This window comes from Mustelus asterias, chromosome 1 (assembly GCF_964213995.1).
Source record: "Mustelus asterias chromosome 1, sMusAst1.hap1.1, whole genome shotgun sequence".
Lineage (NCBI taxonomy): Eukaryota > Metazoa > Chordata > Chondrichthyes > Carcharhiniformes > Triakidae > Mustelus > Mustelus asterias.
In genome coordinates, this window is record NC_135801.1 from 107346976 (window position 1) to 107372645 (window position 25670).

At 44.1% G+C, this 25670-nt stretch overlaps 1 protein-coding gene and 1 long non-coding RNA gene across 2 annotated transcripts in view; one reads left to right on the top strand and one right to left on the bottom strand.

Annotated features, from left to right (window-relative positions):
• The window catches only part of LOC144495886 (LIM and calponin homology domains-containing protein 1-like), a 355764-nt gene that overhangs the window by 108348 nt on the left and 221746 nt on the right, over positions 1-25670 (top strand).
• The window catches only part of LOC144495914 (uncharacterized), a 45917-nt gene continuing 30575 nt past the window's right edge, over positions 10329-25670 (bottom strand). Inside the window, exons 2-3 of the long non-coding RNA XR_013498356.1 lie at positions 23581-23651; positions 10329-10546 (exon numbers count right to left, since the gene is read on the bottom strand). This is a non-coding gene — a long non-coding RNA (uncharacterized LOC144495914). The remainder of the gene's footprint in view (positions 10547-23580; positions 23652-25670) is intronic.

A 25670-nucleotide genomic window follows, 5' to 3' on the forward strand; every position in this document is an offset into this window, starting at 1 on the left:
TCTTGCTAGGCCATTTCAGATAGCAGTTGAGAGTCAACCACATGGCTGTGGATCTGGAGTCACATGTAGGGCAGACCAGATAAGGACGGCAGGTTTCCTTCCCTAAAGGACATTAGTGAACCAGATGGGTTTTTCTGACAATTGACAATGGTTTCATGGTCATCAGTAGATTCTTAATTCCAGATACTTTTTATTGAATTCAAATTCCATCATCTGCCGTGGCCGGGTTCAAACCCGAGTCCCCAGAACATTAGTTGAGTTTCTGGATTAATAGTCGAGTGATAATACCACTAGGCCATTGCGTCCCCCAAAGTACAGGACAAGATCAGACTTGGCTATGATCCCACCTCTGTTATTGATTATTCTCTAGGTTCGGGCCACTAGATGAGTGGTAGGTATCCAGACATAATTGGCAGGTCATATAAAACATTTTTGAAGGCTGGTAATTTGTATTAGTTTGAAATATGCAGATGCCTTTTATGCTGATGGATCTATTGTGCTTGTTTAAATTTTAACAGAATCATTAATCATTTGTAGCAGACGAGCCCAAACACTGCTGGATCTGTAAGGGCATTTTAAACAGGAAGGCATCAATCTCAAAAGTCATATCATCCATTCTTCTGTATGTATTAAGATCAAGACTCAGAACCTGTTCTGTCTGTGCTTTAGGGCTTTGGCTTCTTGAGTAGATAGTAGCTTGAATCCTGCTTTTGAATTTATGGTCTTTGAGTGAAACATTATCTTATGAAGGATGTGATCTAGAACTCATAAACTATTTTGAGGGGTGCTGACACTTTTGGGAGGGCTTAGGCTAATTCAATTATTGAACAGCATGTCTTAAACAGCAGCTTAAACAGCAGCATGTTGATTGTTGGACAGAAGTTAAATGCGTTCCAGATCAAGTATTTCAGTGGAGTTCATTGAATTCATCAGTTTTGATCAGCACCGTTCAAAAAGCCTATCAGTGATTTAATGATGTTGTGGAACCACCATATAAACACAGTGATTGGAATCACTTCAATTGTCAACTTTGTTTATTGTCCACTATTCTTGATTTATGGGCTTTGCTGCTTTGCATATGTGAATTTCCGAATAGCTATTGAATAGATCTACATCATACGGATTGTAAGTCCAAAGTGGCCATTAATTTTCCTCTTCCTCCTCATCACACAATCACTTCTGATATAGATGCTGTAGATATTGGGAGCATCTTACTTTTCCCCTTGCTGTAATCCTACCCTTGTGCCTTTCTCCTTTCATAGAAGAGAATCATAGCAAGCAGCACAGCGGCACAGTAGTTGGCACAACTGCCTCACAGTGCCAGGGTCCCCCAGGTTCGATTCTGACCTTGGGTGACTGTTTGTGTGGAAATTGTACATTCTCCCTACGTCTGTGTAGGTTTCCTCCGGGTGCTCCGGTTTCCTCCCACAGTGCAAAGATGTGCAGGTTAGGTGGATTGGCCAGGCTAAATGCATGGGGTTGTAGGGGTAGGGCAGAGTGGAGTATCTTGGTGGGATGATCTTTTGGAGAGTCGGTGCACACTTGATGGGCCAGGTGGCCTCTTTCTGCACTGTAAGGATTCTATGATTCTATGAAAGATTACCGCACTGAAAGGGGCTATATGGCCCATTGTGTCCATGTGATATCAAGAAACGACTGAAGGCACTGGATATTGCAAAGGCTATAAGGTTATGAGCCCCGACAATATTCCAGCAATTATATTGAAGACCTGAGCTCCAGAGTATACTGTGCCCCTAGCCAAGTTGCTCCAGTACAGCTATAGCACTGGCATCTATCCAACAATGTAGAAAATTGCCCAGGTATGACCTGTATACAAAAGACAAAACAAATCCAACCCGGCCACTTACTGTTCCATCAGTCTATTCTCGATCATCAGTAAAGTGATGGTAGGTATCATCAGCAGTGCTATCAAGCAGCACTTGCTCAGCATAACTTACTCAGTGACACTCAGTTTGGGTTTCACAGGATCACTCAGCTCCTGACCTCTATAAAGCCTTGGTTCAAACATGGACTAAAGAGCTGAACGCCAGAGGTGAGGTGAGAGTGACTGCTCTTGATATTCATAGAATCCCTACAGTGCAGAAGCAGGCCATTTGGCTCATCGAGTTTGCGCTGACACTCCAACAGAGGATCCCACCCAAACCCTAACCCTGTAACCCCATGTGTATACCCCGCTAATCCCCCTAACCTGGGACACTAAGGGGAAATTTAGCATGGCTAAATCACCTAACCTGCACATCTTTAAACAATTGGAGGAAACCAGAACACCCAGAGGAAACTCATGCAGACACGAGAGGAATGTGCAAACAGTCACCCGAGACTGGAATTGAACCCGAGTCCCTGGCGCTGTGAGGCAACAATGCTAAACACTATGCCATGATGCCACCCAAAATTGAATTTAACTTTCGCTATCTGCCACTGTGAGATTTGAATCCAGATCCCAGAGCATTACATTTGGTTGCTGGATTCTTAGTCTAGCAAACAATACCACTGCACCACTTCCCCCCAGATATCATGAGATATTTATAATATTTCAGTAAAAACATTCCTTCCTAAGTATATTTCTAACTGACATATTAAGGAGCAGCATCACCAGTTAGTAGAAACTAGGCCACAATTTTCTGGATCATTCATCAATTTTTTTTATGTTGCAGTTGCTGTGGTTTTTTACTTGTACCCCAGTGGTCAAAACCACAGAGCCACCAGTCAATTTATCAAATTTGCGGCTGACATATTAAAGTTCTATTGTCCTTTGGAAGTTTTAATTACTTTCCTGTCTAAGAAGCATTCTCTTTGTTTGTTGGATCAAATAAGCTTAGTACAACTAACAATCAGATTATTTCCTATTTTATATGAACATCTGGTTTCCTGTTTCTTCCACCTAATTTAATTTCTTAATTACATTTCTAATTACTTCAAACTCATTTTTACTACAGATTTTTTAAAGAATAGCTGTGCGAATTTGCATTCCATCCATCAAGTGGGAAATATTTAATCATCCTGACTTCCACTTATCAAGTTCAGAAAGACCGATGGATAAATCCATATTTCAGGTTAAATTTTGTGGGAATGCCAGTGCAGCGTGAGAGGCAGGGGAGGGTTCGGAAAAATCAGGAGAAAAGGGTGGGGGAGTGCTCGTCACTATCCTACTGCCATTATATCAGTGGAAGGAAAGGTGGAGGATGTCCCTCCTGCCCAGAGACCAATTGTGCCACAAAACTGGCCAATTAAGGGCCTCTTCCCATCACCATTGGGATTTTAGCAGTGGTAGGTGGGCCTTCCATTGCATGGGAAGGCCACCTGGTGAATCCTAGCGACTTTCCTGTAGGCTTGTGGCGGATGACCCATCTTAATCGGACACTCTGTGGCCCACAGAGGAGCCCTCATGGCAACACAACCACTGTTTGGAGAAGTGCCTTGATGACTGTTCACACCACTGAGAGTTAAACAAACTGACATCAATGACCACAGTGAGATCGTAGAATTCTGAAAAGTACAATTCAGCCATTAAGGCATTCCTGACATTGTGATGAGTCATGATGTGGAGATGCCGGCGTTGGACTGGGGTGAACACAGTAAGAGTTTTAACAACACCAGGTTAAAGTCCAACAGGTTTATTTGGTAGCAAACACCATTAGCTTTCGGAGCGCTGCTCCTTCGTCAGATGGAGTGGATCTGACGAAGGAGCAGCGCTCCGAAAGCTAATGGTGTTTGCTACCAAATAAACCTGTTGGACTTTAACCTGGTGTTGTTAAAACTCTTATTGTGATGAGTGAAAATGGCCCTCAGTTCATCAGTGAAGACTGTAGACACTTCATAAACAATTGGGAAATTTAGCACCACAAGTCATTGCCTCATAATCCCCAAATGAATGGAAAGGCTGAAGCAGCAGTGAAAATGACCAAAGGGATCATCAAAAAATGGAGTGGATCCGGCACAGATATGATCAAATCAGACTCAGTAAGGGGAAACATGCCTTCTGAAGGCATGGAAAGGAGTCCAGCTCAGCAACTAATGGCACACCAAATCCAAGCTACTCTTCCAACAGTTAAAATATTATCAAACCAGAAGTAGTAACAAGAGTGACCGATAAAATCAAAGTGAAATGACAAAAAACATTTACTTCAATAAAGCTGCCAAATCCTTGCCAGAGCTGAGAATTGGAGAACCAGGGCAGGATTTTCCATGAAACCCGCTGCATGTTTTGCAGTGAGATCATCTGGTCCCATTGAATGCACCCTCGCTGCCAGGAAACCTGTGGCGAGGGTGTGCCATCGGCAGGACTGCAAGATCTTGCTGGCGTGAACGGCTGGAAAATTCCAGCCCCCAGAGTGCAAATATTCAAAACTCACAGTCGAAGTCAGGCCACTTGCCAACATGACACTGTACACGGTGAAAATGAATGCCATAACCATAGATATCTCCGTGGAACTAGAGAGACTGCTCCTTCCCACCAGACAGCTGATAAGGAAGATGTGAGTTCACCAACCACCCAAGGAACTGAACAAGCATCACTTCCAGGGGGTCAGCCATTCTCCAGTGAAGGTCAGAGATCAGCAGCAAACATTACCACAGCAACAAAATTCCCCAGAGAGGCAACATCATCCCTGGAACGAGTGGACACTAAGCAGTCAGTAATAACCCCATTCGAAAATCTGAGTGCTTTAAGGATTATTTGTGTAATGTGTGTAAGGACAGACATAAGTGGGTCAAAATGGAATGATTGATTTTCTATACATGTGTGATGGTTTTAATTTTGGAACATGTATGTGCCTGACTTGCAGCTGCAAATGATAGTGAATGCAGTTTGTTTTTAACTTTTGATGAAATGGGGGATGTTTGGAGAAGTATTTTTGTGCAAAGTGATGTGATGAAGTCATGTGACATCTGATGTCATCCTTAGTATGGAGGGTTGAGAGCAGAAGCCATTTCATCCACCAATACAATCAACCCCCCCCCCCCCCCCCACCCTCCCACTCATAACCAGCAACTGCCACCGCTCCACACCCCACCCAATTGTTGGGACCTGCCTGACTGAACCTACAACTCGCCAGCCACACTTAGTTTGTTGCAAAGGCAATGTCCTTGCCATGAATCCCAGTGGGGTGCAGTCCCAGCAGTGACCACTGCTTCCAGTGATGCTGCTGAGCTGCCGGCACTCTGAATGGCCAGCAGCTTTTGTAAGTGGCAATTATCTCTTAAAGGGATTGGAGTTGTGACTGTGGCTCATTGGCTGCAAAATTGGCAGAAAAATCCAACCAGAGGTTCCCCAAACCGCTAAAGTGGGTTTGTCCCTGGCTACCCGGCCATCATTGCCTTGGCACTCTCTAGCCCATTGAGTGCACTGTTCGCACTATAATCATAGGCAATGTTAAGTAACTCCAGAGTTATGAAATTTTCATACCACGCGAATTGAAACCATTATTGATGAGCATATAATTCATCCTTTAATTAACATTTTATAGTGCAAACTGCAGAGTGTGAAGCGACATTTTTCAATATTCACCCATATTGGGCATGAGGCTGGAACCATCTTCAAGTTTGGATGCACGGGCATTGGATCACCAAGATGCTGAGTGCTTAATGAACACTGAGGGGCAGTTTGCTGATTGGGGTCAGGGAGAGGGGCCTGTGAAACCCGGCAACTTCATAGCTGAACCAAGCCAGATGAAAACTGTAAAAGTGGAGGAGGAGCCTCTCCAGGGAGCCTATTGTGATCAGTTCACAGTATTTTTGTGAAGCCAGGAGGAGCAAGAATTCCACAAAAAATAATACACTTTTAGCGGCTGTTTCTTCAGGCTATTCAAGGCTGACTATTATTGAGTAGAGCATACATGGTGCATGCTCTTCCCTTTGGCGCTGATAATTGGAAATGTGGTTGTACGTCCAGAGAAGTCAAACACACTCTTGGCTGTTTTTGGCTGCTACCCAGGTTGCCCGATTGTCAGCTTGCCTGGAAATCACATCAGACAGCCACTGGGCTGATGATGTTTGTTTTAATGTAACTGGCTTCCCCATTATCTATCATAAACAGACTGTGTGCCAATTGCAAACCACTCCACTCGCACCATCCACGCCCAAGTGTTTGACAAAATCTACAGAAATGTTTAGAGATCTGTGGTTCCCTTTTGAAAAGCAGCATACCATTGATCAAGTTCCATTTAGAGAAGCTTTTGGAACCTATTCAAACTATTTGAAGTGGTGTTGGGCAGGAGACCCAGCAGGTGACTCTACTACTGAATTTTAACAACGGTTCCTATGTCCCTGGGCCAATGTTTTGCTACATTAACGATGCTACAAAAATGCTGTTCTTACTGTTGATCTCTTTAAAAAATGCACATGGAATATTATGGATGACAAATTATTACCATCTTTAAATTCAGCTTGCTTGAAGAAAAGATTCTCTGGGGTAAAGTAGCAAATCAACCATCCCTCTCCTAAATAGAATTCTGAATAAATTGCAAAACTAGTAGCTTCCAGGCTGGAAGCAATTCTGTTGTGTCTTCAACAGAAAGATCAGGAGGACTTTATGAATGATTGCCTGACTCGAGGTAGTTCACTGTTTCATTTAATATTGGGCGTGTTATTATGAATTATAAATTGGTCTTTATTGAAGAAAATTTGCTGTGATTGTAAAGGGTTTCATTGTGACCACACCTGCAGTGCTAGAGTATACACTTGCCTCAGAGTGGAGTAGGATGGGCCTGCAATTTCTGGAGATTAGGAGAACATGAAGTGATCTCATAGAATCCCTACAATGTCGAAGGAGGCCATTCAGCCCATCGGGTCTGCACCTATTCTTTGACAGAGCATCTTACCCAGGCCCACCCCCCTTCCCTGTCCCAGGAACTCCACATATTTACCCTGCTAATCCACCTTGCCTGGACATCATTGGAATGTGGGAGGAAGCTTTCTTGTGCATTGATATTAAGAGAATTGAACTTCTTTATAAATGCATTCGTACTTTTTGTTCTCATATTTATGAAAATCAAAACAAGATCTGCAAGCAAGAGCTAATATTTTGCCCTTGTAAAACTGTTATTAATTTTATCAAGGCAAGAATACTGACTGCTATGACTGTACCACTTCCTTATTTTGTTTATTTTAAATTGAAAAACAATTACATGATAAATGAGCTTTAACTTTTCTGAATTGACACTGATGCAAAGTCTTAACCGCTTCCAGAAAATTTCTGGAATTCAGATATATGTTTCTCATTATTTTTATTCCAATTATAGATTATAATTAACATTATGGACTGAAATTGTGAAGGGTGGGGGGGATCTTGTGCAAACATTATGTACTGCACGGAGCTAAGCACTGCAACATGGCCTCAAATTTGTTCAGTTATCTGTTGTGTGCCAGATCAGTTTATATTGTTACTCATTCATGACAAAGCAGAGTTTGTGGCACAGATTTTCTTGATCTGACAACTGAGTGTTTGAGAATGCTGGATGGGCAAATCCCACGGGCAGGGTTGCTTTTGAGGGTTGGGCTGGCACAAAATCAGAAGATTGAAAGTCTTTGGATAGACAAGCCTCTGTGTTAGGTTACAAAGTCATTCTCGTGGAAGTGTACTCTTGCTACTTGTAACCCCACAAAATTAGCTTTAACCTTATCTATTTGTCACTTCTGCTATTTTCCATCAGAATTCCAATGCAGGGCTCACGTATGTCATAGCAGCCCCAGCCACAGCTCCATTTGCAGCTTAAAATATTCCAGATGTGTGATCTGACCAGCCCATGGAAAACCCACCCCTTTGAGGATGATGTAAATGACACAGTAAACTATTTTTAAACTTTGTCCACCCTCTTTATGGTGAATGCTCCAAATTGGTTTTGCCAAATTTGTTTGAATATTTGAGATTGTAACAAGCAGAGTAGACAAGGGGGAATCAGTAAGTGGATTTAGTATATTTGGATTTTCAAAAGTATTGAGATAAAGGACCCGATTTTACCATCGCATTGCGCCCATTTGCGAGCGCAAAAACTTGGTAAAGTCGGGTGTGAGGTGAGTAGTGTGATGCGCACCTGCCTCCGCACCGGTTCCCCCTTTACCAAGGCTCGAAAATGGCCTCGATCGGGACCGTGCCCAAAACGGGCACGACAGCCATTTAAATGCATTTGCATGCACTTAAATTGACTTAATGGGCTGCACGCCCAACTTTACCAGCACTTCCCCCTTTACCACCATGTTCGCCCATCCAGAATCGGCACGAAACAGATATGCTCCACAAAAGTCCGATTCGGACGCTCCTGTTAGTGAGGAGGTAAGTGCCGAGCATCCGATGACTCTCTGCTTGAGATCAGTCATGGGGGGGGAGGGGGGTCCCCGCTGCCACTCTGCCTGAGATCAGTGAGGGGGAAGTGGGGGTCTGCTGCCGCTCTGCCTGAGGTCAGGGGGAGGGGCCCGTGATCGGTCTGGGTGGTGGGGGGTGTGGGGGGATAAGGGGGTCAGTAATGTTGTCGGGGTGCGGCAATGTCTGTAGGGGCCAGGGGGAGGCATTATCCAGTCCGGTAGCAATGTGACAGGGGAGCCGCATTCTATCATTTTGTTTCTGCGCATGCGCAGTTTAAAAGCACCAATCGGAGCTGCAGGATTTCGGATGTATTAAGTCCCACCCACTGGCTTGTGCAGCGCGATTCGGAATCGCTGATATTTTTTCAGGCAGAATGCATATGGGGGCGCCTGAGAACGGGTCTATAAGTCAGATCTGAAACACTCCCAGTTTCAAGTCCACCCAGCACTTAGAATCAAAATGGTAAAATAGGGCCCAAAGTACCATGCAAGAGGTTGATTTACAAAATTAGGGCTCATGTGTTTAGGGTGTAATATATCTGCATGGATTAAGGATTGGTTAGTGAACAGAAATTGGAGAGAGTAGGAATAAACAGGTCATTTTCAGGTTGGCAGGCCAAAAGTGGTGGGTAATCATAGAGTCATGGAAAATTTATGATGCAGAAGGAGGCCATTCAGCCCATCATTCCTGCACCCATTGATGAAGAACTATCCAGCCCTGATTTCACTTTGTTGCGCTAGAACCTTGGCCCTGCAGGCCATGGCTCTTCACATAGACATCCAAGTACTTTTTAAATGTGGTGAGAGTTTCTGCCTCTAACACTGCTTTGGGCAGTGGCGCCACAAGATAAAGTGCTTAGACCTCAATTATATACAATCTCTACTAATGGCTGGAATTTTCCGACCATTTGCCCCCGACTGCCATTGCAAGCGAGGACAGAGAATTTGGTGCTCAGCCAAATCTCAGTTCACCGCAGTGGGACCAGAGAATCTTGTCGGCGTGAATGGCCAGAAAATTCCAGCCAATGGCTAAGGTGAGGGACTGAATGTATTGTGCCAGGATATCTGATGATGATGATGTTCTTTGGGAAAGTAAGCGGTGAGGGGAATGCAACAAGGCTGTGAAGGAATATAGACAGGTTAAATGATTGGGGATGTGGCGATGGAATATAAGGTGTACCAAGTGCAAAATTAGCCACTTTGGTAGGAAAAATAACAAAGCAGAATATTTTTTTAAATGCTGAGAGACTGGGGACTACTAATATTGAAAGGGGCCTAGGTGTCCATGAAAACAAATCACTGAAATTTAACATACGAGTAAAGCAATTACTAGGAAGGCAAGTGCTATGTTAGCCATTATTACAAAGGGAGTTGAGAATAAGAGTAAAGAGCGAAGTGTTCTGATGAAAGGTCACAGGCCTTTAACTCTGTTTCTCCCTCTATGACTGGAGTGAGTCTTGCTGATTATTTCCAGCATTTAAAAAAAATTTTACATTTTATGTAAGAGTAAAGAAGTCTCGCTGCAGTTAAGTAAGGCCTTGGTGATCCCAAACCTGGATTGAGGGAATTGTTTTATAAGGATGCTTTAAGACAGTTCTTACTTCGACCTTCTTGCATTATCCTTTAGCTCACCACACTTCCCTGAAAATGGAGAGTTAATCTGAACTCCGACTTCAGTCCCGGGCCAGCAAACCACATTAAGAACAGATTAAAACCTACTGTTCTCGCCGGTTTCCAGCATGGTCCTGACTGCGCCGGATATACGGCGCTGGAGATGCGCATGCGGTGGGAACGCATGCACAAATCCCACAAATCGGCCCACATGCGATTGATTCTCCCAGCCCGCTGCACTAAAAGATTAGCTTGGCACGATGGGAGAATAGCCCCCTATATTTTCAATTCAATTCAGACCTTGTAAAATATAATATGGTAAGCCATCCTCCTTAGTGTACTGCCTGGCACTCCTTAAAATCAGACAAGAATGGTGAATGAGTACAGAAGACTCAGTCACATATTTCAATTCTATTTTATATTACAGCCAATACATGTAGTTAAATGGTCACATATTCCTCCTTGAAGTTCAGTTTGCTTTCCTCACTGCAGGCAGCTGCCTGCATTATGGTGTAATCCAGCACAAAAAACGCATTTTTCATCCTCGTGGAATAACAAGCTTCCCTCTTCTGTGACAGAACAATCCCACTTTGTTCCAAGGAAATAAAGGCACATTCTGTGAAAACAGAAAGAAAGAATGAACATTATCTCTGACATCTCCAGCTAATCTGGTTGTGTAATGAATTCTCCACAACCTACAGTGAAATTTTTGCACTGGGACGTGTGAATTGAATGGCATTTTTAGTTTTGCTTCTTAAAACTTACAGTGAAGGCAGGCTGGCTGTGTGTTAGGGCCCTTTAGATTATTCTGTAGCTCATGTACGAAAGTACATGAATAACATGTTCAGATGCATGCTTCTGCGTTTTGTGGTTCCTATAAATCATTCATGAGCAAGTGCTATTTTTTGAATTGCTCTGTGCCAGTGACTGACTCTAACAGAGGGGACTAGATCAGGGACGGAAAGTCATTGTGATGCAGTCACTAGGTTGTGATGGCACCCATGATGGCAAGGGAATTATATTTCAGTGCTAATAGTGATTGGATATGGCACAATTACTTCTATTTTCTGGGCAGAGCTTTCACCTTGGTACAATGTCACCAGCACTAATATATTTTTGGACCTGGCATTGGACCAAATACTGTAGAAGGTTTAGTTCAACGCAAACCAAGATAGTGCTATCAGTTCTGGCAACACTAAAGCTGTAATATTTATGCATTTTAAGAGTGGAGGTTACCAGCTGGTTGAGAGAGAGGTTGATGTCTTCAATTGTCAGGTGTTCCTTAAACTCCCAACAAACAGCTTTACAGCAACAAATAGCCACAGAACTAAGTAGACAGCTTTGGATAGGAATGACTGCCATAACTCTGAAATTATTGTAATTTTGAAGAAATAATGAAAATCAACTAAAATAGCATGGCTGTTTTAGTGAAGTCTAGATTTGTAAATGTCTAAACTTATCGAAGAAATAAAGTACAGTTCAATATGGCAACCGCTAAACAAAATGTTATATATTACTGTAACTTGAATAACATGTTTCCTGCGACATAAAATAGCTGTTGTTATAATTCTGTCCATTGCACTGATTATCATAATTCTCGATGGCATTTTAACCCATTTATTTATCACTGAGCTCCACCCTTTTGTTTGTTCCATCTCTGTTGACTCTGACGCAGCTACCAGTACAAAGGAAACCACCAGTGGTGCCCTAACTCGCTGCTTGCAGAATGCCACATCATTACTTTGTAGAATTCATGAATGTTATCTTTTTATTTGTTCTCAGGACATGACAAAGTCAAATTTATTACCCATCTCTAGCTTTCCTTCCTTTTTAGGCAGCACGGTGCCACAGTGGTTAGCACTTCAGGCTCACAGCGCCAATTTCAATTCCCGGCTTGGGTCACTCTCTGTGTAGAGTCTGCACATTCTCTCCATGTCTGTGTGGGTTTCTTCTGGGTGCTCCGGTTTCCTCCCACAGTCCGAGAGATGTACTGGTTAGGTGCATTGGCCATATTAAATTCTCCCTCAGTGTACCCGAAATACACAGTAATTTCATTGCAGTGTTATGTAAGCCTACTCGTGACACTAATATACAAACTTTAAAAAAACTTTGTTCAAATACATGCTTAATTAGGACTGATTGGGAAAGAATGGCAAATTAACAGCCCTGATGCATTTTTGTGAACTAAAAAGAAAGAAACTTGCATTTATATAGCACTTTTCATGATCATTGGATGTCTCAAAGCACTTTTCACTTAATGAAATACTTTCTGAAAGGTAGTCATTGTTGTAATGCAAGAACAGCAATGTGATAATGACCAGTTAATCTGTTTTTTGTGATGTGAGGGTAAAGATTTTCTAGGGCACCAGAGATAACTCGCTGTTCTTCTTCAAAAAAGTGCAAAGGAATCTTTTACATCCACCCAAATAGGGCCTTGGTTTAACTCCTCATTCAAGAGACAGCATGTCCGACAGTGCAGCACTCCCGCAATGTTGCATTTGAGTGTTAGTTTCTTTTATTACTGTGCTCAAGCTCCAGAGCGGGACTTGAACCTGGAATCTTATGCTTCAGAGGCAAGAATGCTACTAACACAGCCACGAATGACATTTGTGTGGTTGCCACAATAATTCAGCAGCTTTCATTATCATTTTTGCTGGTGCCAATACACTTTTACAACTTGCCACAGTAAGATTTAAACTTGAAGACCAGAATTTTCCCATCCCACGGGAATCGTATCGGGGGGGCGGGGGGGGGGGGGGGGGGGGGGGTGCAGAGCTCCATTGACTTCAGGCAGGATTTTCTGGTTTTGGGGCGAGCACGGCCAAACAATCCTGCCCGAGGTGTCTGGTTTATTCGTCTGGTACCGTAACAACTGTTTCCCACACCCTACCACTTATTGCATATCCGGTGAAATGTAGAGCAAGCACCAGATATTTTTGTTTTTCTTTCAAGCATGAGACATGCAAGAATTGATTCCAAACTTCCCAGAATGTTGGCTAACATTCTGCTTGTGGGATTAAGAGGCATAACAGTATTTGTTTTATGATGGACACTTCCACACTTTTCCCTGTTTCTCCTCAATGCACTACATGTTATTTTGAAATGATTATTAATGTGAATTGGCATACAGTTCCAAATTTCAACAGCTCTCACAGTTGTGTAGAATGATGTTCACAGAGATGTACAAGTGGGACATCATTCTTGCCAAGTTATGTGTCAAAGATCGTCATTTTCTCTGTGTAGACAGGTTTTAGCACCTGCATATGAGATGAAGAAAGAATGCTGCCCAATGAGTCACAAACAAGAAAATTCAAAGTGGTGTCCTTTATAGTCAACAGAGCAGAAAATCCTAACAGATTTCAAATAATGGATCTAGTCCATCACTCATCAATCATCTCGGTCCTGTGTTTTTCTTGCAACAATAATTTTTGGCATTGAAATTTCAGATTTGGTTTTTGATTTTTCATGGTTTCCATTGGCGGAATTTGACAGCCCTGTTGGGGTGGAGCCAGAAAATGTGGCAAGCCATCGCAAAGTCTATTGACTTCGACAGGACAGGAAAATCCCTTAAAATTCGGTCCCTCATTCTGGCTAAGGCACCAGATCTGTGGAGCGTGAGTCAGCTGGAGTCATCCCTTCCCAGCATCTCCTCTGTGCGACATTCTATTAAGCAAATATAAGGTGAAAACGATCATGAGCCTTTAAGCTTACAGTGCTTTTTCTGTGTGTTTACATGCTCTAACCATTATCAATGTATCATCAATGAGTACTGTTAAGATGTAGAGGGGAAAGTGGCTCAGTGCAAATGCATGGGACCATGGATGTTGCAGCTTTCACTCCGAGGTAACATGTTGCGCTCTGGGACCACTTACAGCCTTGCTGTTTTCCTCCCTCTAAGTTACACAGTTTTGCTATGACAGTGTGCGGATGTGAAAGACCTGGTCAAGGGTTAACTGTGTAGGCACATCCAGATAGATGGATGTCAAAAGGGCAAGTGGATGGGATAATGAGGAGAGAATTGTTCATCATTCATCCACTAAGGCACGGCAGCTAACTGCATTTCTGCAGATTATCTTTACCAGGTGGTGGTGTCAGAATGATGCTATTTCTGTGGCTGTGTCTTGTGAATCCACACCATGCTTTCAGTGCTTCAGTACAGTACCATGTCAATAAGCAGTGACAAGGACATGTGTTTCTGAGGGAAAGCCCGTGATAGGTCATCAATTCCAGGGTCAGCGAGCATTTAGACAACATTTACAGAGTTTCCACTCACCTGACAAGTCATGATATCTCCTTGAGGTATAGGGACTTTACCACGAAATACTTAACTCTCAAAGGGGCCTTTCTGAAGGTCTGCTTTTAATATGTGCCCATGTCACCCAACCCATGCTGGGCCTGCCTCTGACATTTCACTCATTCTCCAATTCCAAAATGGGCACCATAGTGTTTGCATCTTTTAAAATATCCTTTCATGGGATGTGGACATCGATGACAAGGTCAGTGTTTGTCACCTATCCCTAATTTCCCTTGAAATGAGTGCCTTGCCATGTCATTTCAGAGGGGAAGTAATAATCACCCACACTGCAGTGGACTGCTGTGCATCTGGAGTCACATGTAGGCCAGACCAGGTAAGGATGGCAGATTTCCTTCCCTAAAGGACGTTAGTAAACCAGGTGGGTTTTTTATGACAATTGACAATGGTTTCATGGTCATCATTACTGAAACTAGCTTTTCAATTCCAGATTATTAATTGAATTTAAATTCCACTGCCTTGTGCCCAATACATTAGCCTGGACCTCTGGATTTCTAGTCCAATGACATTACCCCGATGCTACCGTCTCCCCAGCAGTGCAGCACCACATCCTACCATAATGACATTAGAATTCCAGTGACAACAACGTACTGGTTTCTGTGATAAATAGGCAGCTGCCTGAAATGATTACAGGCATCATTACAATATGTGAATAAATATATGGTGCTGGGAATTAAGATCCCAGTTGCTGCATCTGGGAATGCTGCTGGAAGCAGCTTTGAGGCTTCCAGATCTGGAAGATAATAATAGCAAAGGACAATACCAAAGAAGAAAGCGGGAAGAGAGCGAAGAAGGAAAGGGCACAACATTTGGGTCTTCAGTAAGAGAACATAATACCTGAACATCTAAGAGGAGCCGTATATGTGGTTACTGCTTTTTAACAGGAATATGGTCAGTTACCTACTCCACATGTTGGACTGAGAAGTGGAGGACAACACCAGGGCCTGCATTAAGCTGTATCTGACAGTGAAGATCTCAGTGGTTGTATCTTTGATGCTTCTGGTTTGTTCCAAACTACCTTGGGTGGTATCAGCATCATCAGTCAACTTGTTGAGCACACGGTAACCTGGAAGGTCACTTGATGTTCTGTTTGCAAGGTGACAACAATTTATTAGCTTTCCCACGGAGGAGGAAAGCCGTACCTTGCTTTCCTAACAAATAAGGAAAAAGAGCTCTGGGATTTGCCCAATCTGTTGGATTCCTGTATGTGCAGAGCCTCAGAGGCTGGACACACAACCCTATGTGCCCCCATCATGAATCATCACTGTTCCTCAATGGGAAGGGCCTTCATTTGCTCCATGTTCAACTTGTTTGTGACACAGGCAACGAGTTATGTAGGTCTGTGCCCAGTGTACAGGCAGTATTCATGGCACTTTCATACTATGCCAGTCCTCAATGCCTTCTCTGTTCTTCTGGGAAGTATAATGGCTGCTGGGGGATAAGGGCTATACTCTGAGCATCTGGCTCAAAACTTTTCACAGGAACTTGGGCACGGAAGCAGAGTGCCGATTATAATGACAGCCATGCAGTGAGAAGTCTTCAGACTGAGCAAATTGTTAACATCTTGTAACAGATGTCTCAGTATCTAGCAAGCTCGAGAGGAGTTATTTAGCGCACCCAGGATTCATAATTGTTTATAGAATCCTCACAAAAATCTTGCAAAATAATGGGCTTGCAAAATGTGGAGCTGCCTGAGGAGGAGGAAGTGGAAAAATGAGATGAAGATGGGAATGAGGAAGTGAAGAATGAAGAGGAGGAGCACAGCCAGCAACACAGAGCAATGAGGTAGCAAATAATGAGGAGAACCATCTCTCCCTCCCCAGAGCACAAGTCCCTCTTTCCATCTGACCCAGCCGTGACATCCAACATATCAGTGTCCTCAACATGTACAGCTTCATAGGCTACATCACCAACAACCTGAAGGACTACATCAGTACCGAAAGCGAAACATTCTACTTCCCTACTCCAAAATGGTCCATTCTTGATTTGACATGTGCCTACACAAGTCATGCTTAGCCATAAATCTCTCTCTTGTGCAAAGCCCTGAGGTCTGTCTTGTGCACTTTATTACATATCCTAATGCTGCTTTGAGGTGGCTTTCCAGTGGCTACTGCTTGGCTGCTGAACCTCCATGGAGGGTGTGAGGTGATCATGGTGGGCAACCATGAGGCGCTTTGGCAATTGTAAACACAGCTGCGGACTGCCAGACGTAGAAACCGAAGCGGTCTGGCATCACCAGGTACACTGGTTCAGAGGTTGTTGGGGGAGAAGTCAGATATCATGTCATCCCCCCCCCATGGAGCCAATGGGACTCCAGGGGCTGACCCTCAGCACTGCCAAGGCCCTGCAGGAGAAATTAGCTGGCGGTGATTTTACCTGATTCTTAAATTCCGAGACTGAGGATTATGATTGACACAATCTCACACCAAATCCAACACCCTTTTATTGAGAATTTTAAACAAAACAGTTTCAATTAACTCAGATGTTACTCTGTCCACCCCCTCCCCCACTGGCCAATCTGAGATGACTGTATGTCACTTCAGAGCGATCCTTGATTGGGATCTTCCTGCTTGGTTTACTGGGATTTTTCTCATGGATAACATTAAATCATACAGTTACCTCTCAGGGGTCAGTCTGAGATGATTCAATCCCCATGGAGGAACTGTACACCAAAGTTACCAAATTTATTAAATAGACCCCCAAATGAAGAAGCTGCCATGAAAGGTTCACTTTATATAACTTCAACTGACAAAAACCAGAACCAATATCAATTAAATATGAATTCACAGGCAAATGGGATTTTAAATCAACAGATAAATTTTGAATGCAGCTAAGATACATCGTACACACCAACGAGCATCCGCCTTCAGCCCGTCTGGCATTACATAGCCTGACAGTTCCATAACGTGCTGTTCTTTATTCACTGCACCCCACAGGCTGTTATTTCCCACATTATTATTCTTATTATATTATTTTTAATATCACATTATGGGATAACATCCCAATATACCCATGCTGGGCTGTTCCCAGATGAGAAGGGTGCATTTTCACTTCAGTTCTCAGGGTCCTTCCCAAAGCTTTAGGAGGTTGGATACTGCCCTGTCCTGTTTGGATCCTGTAAATCCTTTTAAAACATAGGGAGGTCCACTTGGTCAATGTGATCATGTGAGATCTGGGGTGTTCAGTACCATTCTAGAGATTCCAGTATCCGCCCGATCCCTCCCGCTCTCTCCCTCTACCCACATCTCTATACACAGTCTTCCAAACTTTCTAGCTATGTGGGTGTAAATACTCAGACTGGGTATGGCCCCTTCTCAATGTTAATGAAACCCTGGCACGAATATTCTGCTTCTCTGTATTTTTAACTTTGTTTGACTTTTATTCATCCCATATTCGAGAGTCACAGTAAAATATCAAATTCAAACTCCTCTTCGTGACTGGGTCTTTTGTAGATTAATTGCTAAATATTATTTGCCATGGAGTGTTTAACAGGTCGATGTGATGAATCTATTATGTGTGGCTGAAGAGAGTTAGCAGACTTTTCAATTTGGTGTACTAGTTTGCTTCTCATATTTTGCTTACACATTGGCAGCAGCAGTGTGGAAAAGAGCCAAGTGTGTAAACCTCCCCCTGTCAGTGCACAGCCTCTCATTCAGCAAGTCCTCAGCTGTGCCTACATGTGGTCACACATGGAAACTGGGTCCCTCACGGCTGAAGGCTAAAACTTCAAAGGAACTAGGAGCAGACTTGACCCTCAAACATGCACTGTGCGTGCTCATTGGCATGTGGACACGTCCTGGCAATGATGAACCAAACTATGGGTGAATTGCTGCAAAAGCATGTAGAAAGCAATTGAGAAACATGATTACAATTTATACCAGATAAATGCTGAGCAATAATAAAGAACTAGAAACACTTTACCTAATAGCTCCAAAAGGCAGGAACTGGGCAATTTTGCAAAATATCTGTGATAATTGGGTGGCACAGTGGCACAGTGGTTAGCACTGCCTCACAGTTCCAGGGACCCGAGTTCAATTCCGGCCTTGAGTGGAGTTTGCACGTTCTTCCTGTGTCTGCGTTGGTTTCTTCTGAGTGCTCCAGTTTCCACAGTCCAAAGATGTGCAGGTTAGGTGGATTGGCTAGATGTGTGGGTTAGATGGGCTCGCCATGATAAATGTGTGGGATTATGGGGAGAGTGCGGGGGAGAAGACCTGGTAAGATACTCTGCCAAAAGTTGGTGCAGGCTTGATGGGCTGACTGGCCCCTTCTGTACTGTAGGGATTCTATAAATACTTGAAAAAAGCCAGCAGAGATTTGTTAAGGGCAAATTGTGTTTAGCTAACTTGTTTGAATCTTTTGATGAGTTAATAGAGAGGGTTGAAGTGTGCAATGTGGTTGATGTGATGTATCTGAACTTCCAAAAGGCACTTGTTAAAGGAAAGTAATGATAAAGAAGTCATTACTGAGAGTACAGGAAAGATTTGCAAGAATGGTTCCAAGGATGAGGAACTTCAGTTACGTAGATAGATCGCAGAAGCTGGGGATATTCTCCTTGGGGAAGAGAAGACTCAGAGGAGATTTGATAGATGTATGCAAAATCAGGAGGAGTTTAGACAAAGTAGAAAGGGAGAAACTGTTTTGATTGGTGGAAGGGTTAGGAACCAGTGGACACCATTTTGAAGTGATTGGTAAAAGAAGCAACAGCAACATGAGGAATAACTTTATTATCCAGTGAATGTTTACGATCTGGGTTCAAAGAGAATTAGGTAATTAACTGAAGGGAAAATATTTGCAGGGCTACAGATAAAAACTGGCGGAGTTCTTGCAGAGAGTTGGTGTGGATACAACTGGCCAAATGGACTCCAATGCTGTAATTGTTCAATGATTTATGATTCTATGATTCAGTAGTTGAACTCTCTGTTACAATGGTCTAAAGGAGTAGATAAAGCTAATGAAGCTGCTGGTATCACCAGATGCCGTCATCCGTCAAAACAAGTCTACTTCAGTTCTTTTGATGGCTTGTAATTATAAATTCTATAGATCACATACTCCTAAGTCAAATCCCTTGTCTTGTGTTAAATTAGTTCATCTTGGAAAAGGCAGCACTTGGTGGTTTAATTATTCTCAGAAACTCCCAGTTCTCCCTCACCCCTGGGATGGCGCGTCTGTCCTATGAAGAGAGATCGAAAGGAGCCTGTATACTCTAGAATTTCTAAGAATGAGAAGTGATCTTGTTGAAACCTATAAAATCCTTAAAGTGATAGGCAGGGTAGATGCAAGTAAGGTGTTATCCCTGGTTTGAGAGTCTAGAACCAGGGAACACAATTTCAAAAGAATGGGGAAGCCACTTAGGACTGCAATGAGGAGAGGTATTTTTACTCAGATGGTTGTGAATCTTTGCAACTGTCTACCTCACAGGGCTGTGGAAGCTCAGTCACTATGTATGTTTAAAGCAGAAATTGACAGTTTTCTAAACACTGATGACACAAAGAAATATGGGGATAGTGTGGAAACAAAGCGTTGAAGTGGATGATCAGCCATGATTGCATTGAATGGCAAAGCAGGCTCGATGAGCTGACTGACCTATTCCTGCTCCTCTCTTCATATAATAGGGAGAAAAACAATGAGAAGACCACTTCTGATCATTATCTATGACCCTGTTGGAAAGTGCATTTTTGTGTATGTCAGATGAAGACAGGTCTGAACACTATAGTGACCTATAGATGTTCTCTGTTAAGACTTGCCCAGTTGACGTATCAAGCACTTAGAAATGTGCCAAACAAGAATCGGTGATTTTTGAAGAGGAGGGGAAAAAAAAGAAAAAAGATTTGAATGTATCAGCACACAAGAACATTGTAAATACATGATTCAGAACATGAGTCACTCAATAATATGTAACTGGTGAAACTATAATGTGTCAAATTGACTGCAGCAGTACTTCAGTTTTGGGGATTAGGATAATGCAGAAAGGCTGTGTGGATATCCATAACTTCATCCAGGTTAGGTAAATTAGATGGCCAAATGAACAGATTGAGGCTTCTACCTGCACTCGCCTGTTCAAAATGCGATATTTGACAAATCTGTTGTAAGTAGCTTTAGGAAGGCTGGTTTCAAAACCTTGCCAAATTAGTAGACCATCCTCATAGGTTATAGCTCTTCACATAGAGCAAATAAACTTAACTGAAATTAATGAAGAAAAGCAAGAAATTATGTAACTCAAAACTTTGGCATCTTTTATTGGATGCATTTACTGCTGCAACTGGAACATAAATAAACTCCTTGATTTTAGTTTACAAGTTTGGCAATTTCAGCTTTAAAAGTTTTATTTTGTTTTTCAAACTTTTATTGGTTTTCCACGTCAGGCAGACAATTTAAAGAGGAAGGAAAACCTGTGTGTTTCTTACTGATACAGAACCAGCTGAATAAAGGAAACCAATTAAATGACGCTTGCTTAAGAAGTGAGATCCACAGAGAGCCGTAAAATGCTAGTGTTGAGCTATAATAATTCCATCTAAATGCCAAATTTGGGTGTGACAGAAAACTGACTTTCCAGTGACATTTTTTAGGTATTGGACAGTGGAAAACACAATTTGTGACAACATCAGAATTTTTCAGTACCGTTATCTCATATGTTATCCTGTCTCCTATGTTGTTATAGAATCATAGAATCCCTACAATGTAGAAAGAGGCCATTCAGCCCATTGAGTCTGCACCAACCCTCCGAAGGGCATCCCATCCAGGCCCAACCCCTGCCCCATCCCCGCAATGCAGCACATCCATCATAGCTAAACCACCTAACCTACACACTCGGGGCAATTTAGCAAGGCCAATCCACCTAACCTGCACATCTCTGGACTGTGGGAGGAAACTGGAGTACCTGGAGGAAACGCACGCAGACACGGGGAAAATGCACAGACAGTGACCCAAGGCTGGAATCGCACTCGGGTCCCTGGCGCTGTGAGGCAGCAGTGCTAACCACTTTGCCACTGTGCTTCTCTGTCCCGGATATAAATTCAAAATTTCTTCCTCGTGCTGATAATTTAAAACTGCATTGCTCTGTAGAACAGATTCTTTGTGGGATAGTTTAGGATTGCTGCAGAATCATTTTCTTGAAGTGACTTGTGCACCTTGATCTACATATTTCACATCTTCTCTGCATCCTTGCTGGACTGAAATTTGCATTTATCTAGTGCCTTTCCCATCTCCGGATCTTTCACAGGCAAGTTATTATTCCTCAAAGTGTAGTCACTGCTGCTTTTGGAGGCAAACATGGCCAGCCACTCCACTCCACAGCCACACTTCTACAAACAGCAACAATCTGTTCCACAGATGTTGGTCAAAGAAGGTACATTGGTCGGAACCTCAGGGCATTCTTCTAAAAATTACCATATCATTTTCTTATATCCGCTGGAACAGGCAAACAGGATCTTCCAAAATCTCTACTGAGAGAGGGCAGTGACAATCTTCAACGAGTACTGCGGAAAAGTGTCGACCTAGATTATGCGTTCCACTGCTGAAGTGGAACCTATTTATTCAGAAACAAGAATGCTACCACTGAGCCAAGCTGCCATTCACGGATTCCTATTCAAACCCAATCCTTCTCAACATTAAAGCTACAGCGGGAACTTGCAGCTTTGGCAATGGCAATAAATGGATGTTGAAACCAACGGGAAATTGAATGGGCTGCATACCGGGAGGCCAATCTGCCTGTTTTACCCAATTCTTTATGAGGCTATTTATCTTTCAGTCATTCCTTCTTTCCGCTGTGTACAATGTGTACCATACAATAACATTATTAGAAGCTTACTTATTCATAATGTACCTGGTGCTGTCTTTACAAAGCAGCAAGGACGTCAATCCGCCCTTCATTCGTATGTGTTTGCAGAACACAATTTCCTGAAGCATTTGCCAGAGCAAGAATATTTACCACCCACACTTGAAGCAGTCACTGGCACAGATGCCCACACAAGACCAGAGAGTGGAATTTACTGACCCCATCCCCCCCCAAGGTGAGTTTGGAAGTCTGTGTGATTGGGTGGGAGGTTATGGGGTAGTGACCCTGTTCCTCTCTGCCTCCACCTCATTACGTTTTGGATGGGAAGACTTGCAGGGGGAGGATGGTCTTTCTCCTCAGACACTGACTGGGACTCTAAAGTGGTCTAAAGTCTCTTTCTTTCAACTGCTCTCCCTTCCTTTGCAATGTCACCTTTCTGTCTCTCACCAGTACCCTCTCCTGGTGACCCCAATCTCGCCCTCGGCTACCTTTTTCCAGTGATCCTATGAAGGTCCCAGTGAAGGCCTAAGTGAATTACAAACAGCAATCTCTGCTCGCAGTGGCATAGTTATTAATGGAGAGCTGTGGGCCTCTGAATGGACAGCGGTTCTCGGGGAAATGGGAGGGTGAGGGTTGGGATATCCACCCTCTGGGGTTAATGCCGCAACTAAATGTCCACCATGAAACTGGGAGCCCCAGTGCCGGGGTTCCTCCTGTCAATTAGGTATTGTAGTCCCTCAGGTTCCAGGAGATCGGATTGACAGATGTGTGGGTTTTGGTGGTGAACATTGGGCCTCAAACCACCTTTAGTGCACCCAGGGTGTTGAATACCAGCAGTGAATGGTTAGCAGCGATATTGGTGAGAAGTGGTGCTGATACAGAGGTCTGTCATGCTAAGTTGCATGGAGGCTGGCACAACAGCAGACTGCCTGGGCTTGTCCTTTTGCAGATTACCACAGAAAGTTGTCTAAATATTGTGAGTAGCCCAAAATACAAAATGTCCATTCTCTCCCACACAGCTGATACATTATGTTATTGACCATGTGATAGTACCATTGTGGACCTCAGTTATTAGAGACCATTTGTATCTCATGCAACTTTTTCTACTGCTGCTGTGGAGATTTTGGGACCCAATGTTTAGGACGTAGTCATGGCCAACTTCAGCTTACTTGGAGAATGGTTGTAGGCAGCCGTGAGGCAGATATGGCCCCTGTTATACATTGTGACTTATCCATGGGCTTTATGAGATAGATGACCTTCAGCAGCAGCATAAATGCAAAAGCAAAGGAGGAACCAGTTGATGCCTGAGTCAGTGAAAGTACATATGACCCCGCAGCCCGACAGAGTCCACAGTCAGAATTCACCCATCTGAGACTAAGTCCCATGGTGGGGTGGGAATGTGGAGTGTTTCCCACAGCAGAGGCTGGTGGGAAAATGCGCCAAATCTTCTGGCTCCAACCTCATTAATTATACAACTGGGTGTTTTGCACCATACTGTGTAACAAGGCAGGCCTGATGGCATGTAGTCTGCTGTCGTATTGAAAAGCTGCCCAACATTACTGACCTTCTATGGAAGAAAGAAGATCGACCTCCTGAAAACAGAACAAGCTGGAAAAACTCAAGGTCTTGCAGCAGCTGTGGAGAGAGAGAAATAAAGTTAACGGCCAGAATTCTCCCAAACAAATTTGAAGTGTCGAATTCACGTGAAAACTGGAGTAATTCACGCTGCCTTTTTCAGTGGGGGTTCAGAGAAGAATCTCTCACACTCTGTGCACTGCAGAGGTCACCAGCGTGAATATCATTAGATTTCAGGGAGCGGGGCCTATTCCTGCTGGAGAGGCCGCAGCATAGCGCTGTAGTGCTGAGCGAACCACTGTGCGTGTGCCGATCTGTCAGCGCCGAGATCGGCGCATGCGCAGTGGCCCCTGTCTGCTTGCCTCCCGATTGCTGGCCAGATTGATTGCTGGACAGCCTGGTGACCCCCGCATCACTGGCCCTCCACCAACGCCCCCCCGCCCCGCAGTCCACCACCAACCCCCCCCCACCCAACCCCGTACCCCCAGCCCGATCGGTGGCCGCTCAAATATTCCTGGCCAGCACCGAACACCGCCCCCCCCTTCATGGCCCACCCCGATCACCAGCCTCCCCACCCCTGATTCCCTTCCCCCGACAGGACTGACCCCCTCTGCAGTCCCGACCCCTCCTGCAGTCCTGACCCCCTCCTGCAGTCCCGACCACACCCCACTGCAGTCCTGATCCACCCAGCAGACTGATCCCAGCCTGCCCCAATTGCTAGCTTCCCTCCTTCCCCCACCAATCCTGTCTGTTGAGTGGCATAGGGACCCCCCCATCCCCACTGATTGGCCCACCAGGCCCCGCCAATCAGGCCCCACCCCCAGGCCCCCCATAGGCCCTTTCCCCATGGCACTGCCCCATGCCCGATGGGCAGTTCCAAGATGCTCCTCGGTATTGGCACTTTACCTCTTCGGCAGTGACAGGGGGCACAGGCTGGCACTGCCAAGTTGCCAATGGCCAGGTGGCAAGCCCCCCCCCTCACTGCCCAAACCTCTGTAGGCCCCGATTGCCCACCTTTACTCCAGCGGGGTCAGACCATTAATTCCAAGTTAGTGGGAGCTGATGCTGCTGGAAATCTGGTGCTGGGAGACGCTATCGGGGCGGGAACACATAGGCGAATCCCGCGAATTGTCTGATGTGAGAATCTCCCACCCTCTGCGCTAATTTTTTTAGTGCAATGGGATGGTAGAAACATGGCCAATGTTTTGAGTCCGTATGACTCTTCTTCAGCTCTGATGGAAATGAGGTTCACACCGTCCTCCAGCGGGTTTCTTGATCCACCATAACGGGCACCAACGGAAGATCCCGTTTTAAGATCACGCTGGCGTAACACTGATTTTTGTACCTCCCACTGAATTCTCCCCCCCCGCCCCCCCCTCCCCACCGCAAACACTGAACCTGCCCGGGGGCAGGGGGTCTTGGAAAAATTCCACCCCACACTAACTCCTCCATTTTCCAATGGTGCTAATGATTATAAAATCCTGAAAGCCATAAGTTCATAGCATCTTTGCATAGAATGTGGACAAAAAACAAACTGGACCACTGACACTAGGGTGGAATTTTACCATCCTGCCTGCCACGGGAATCGGAACGGGCGAGGGACGGATCATGGAAAGGTCCGTTAACCTTGGGTGGGATTTTCCGAATTCGGGGCAAACACGGCTGGAAAATTCCACCCTAGAAATCTAAAACAAAGAACGTTGAAAATACTCAACAGGAGAGTCAACACCTGTGTAAAAAGGAAGGAATTAGCATTTCCGGTGCAGACTCTGTTAGAATTGAAAGATACAACAGATGAACAGAGTTTGAAAAGGACGCGAGCAAAGGGACAAGGGAAATATAAACATACACATACAGGGGAGAAGTCGGATGATCTATTAACTGTATCAGAGATTGAAGATTAATGATTAAAGTAACATTAGCATGAGGAGGAAACTTGATAGAAATATTTATGAGACAGGGAAAACTTGTGACCAGCGGTGTAGTTGGGGGATGGAAGTAAGCTTATGAAAATGAAAGCACAAGATCTGGCCAAGTGGAGCAGGTTCCAGTGGTCCTGGAGCCTGGGAAAAGTCATGC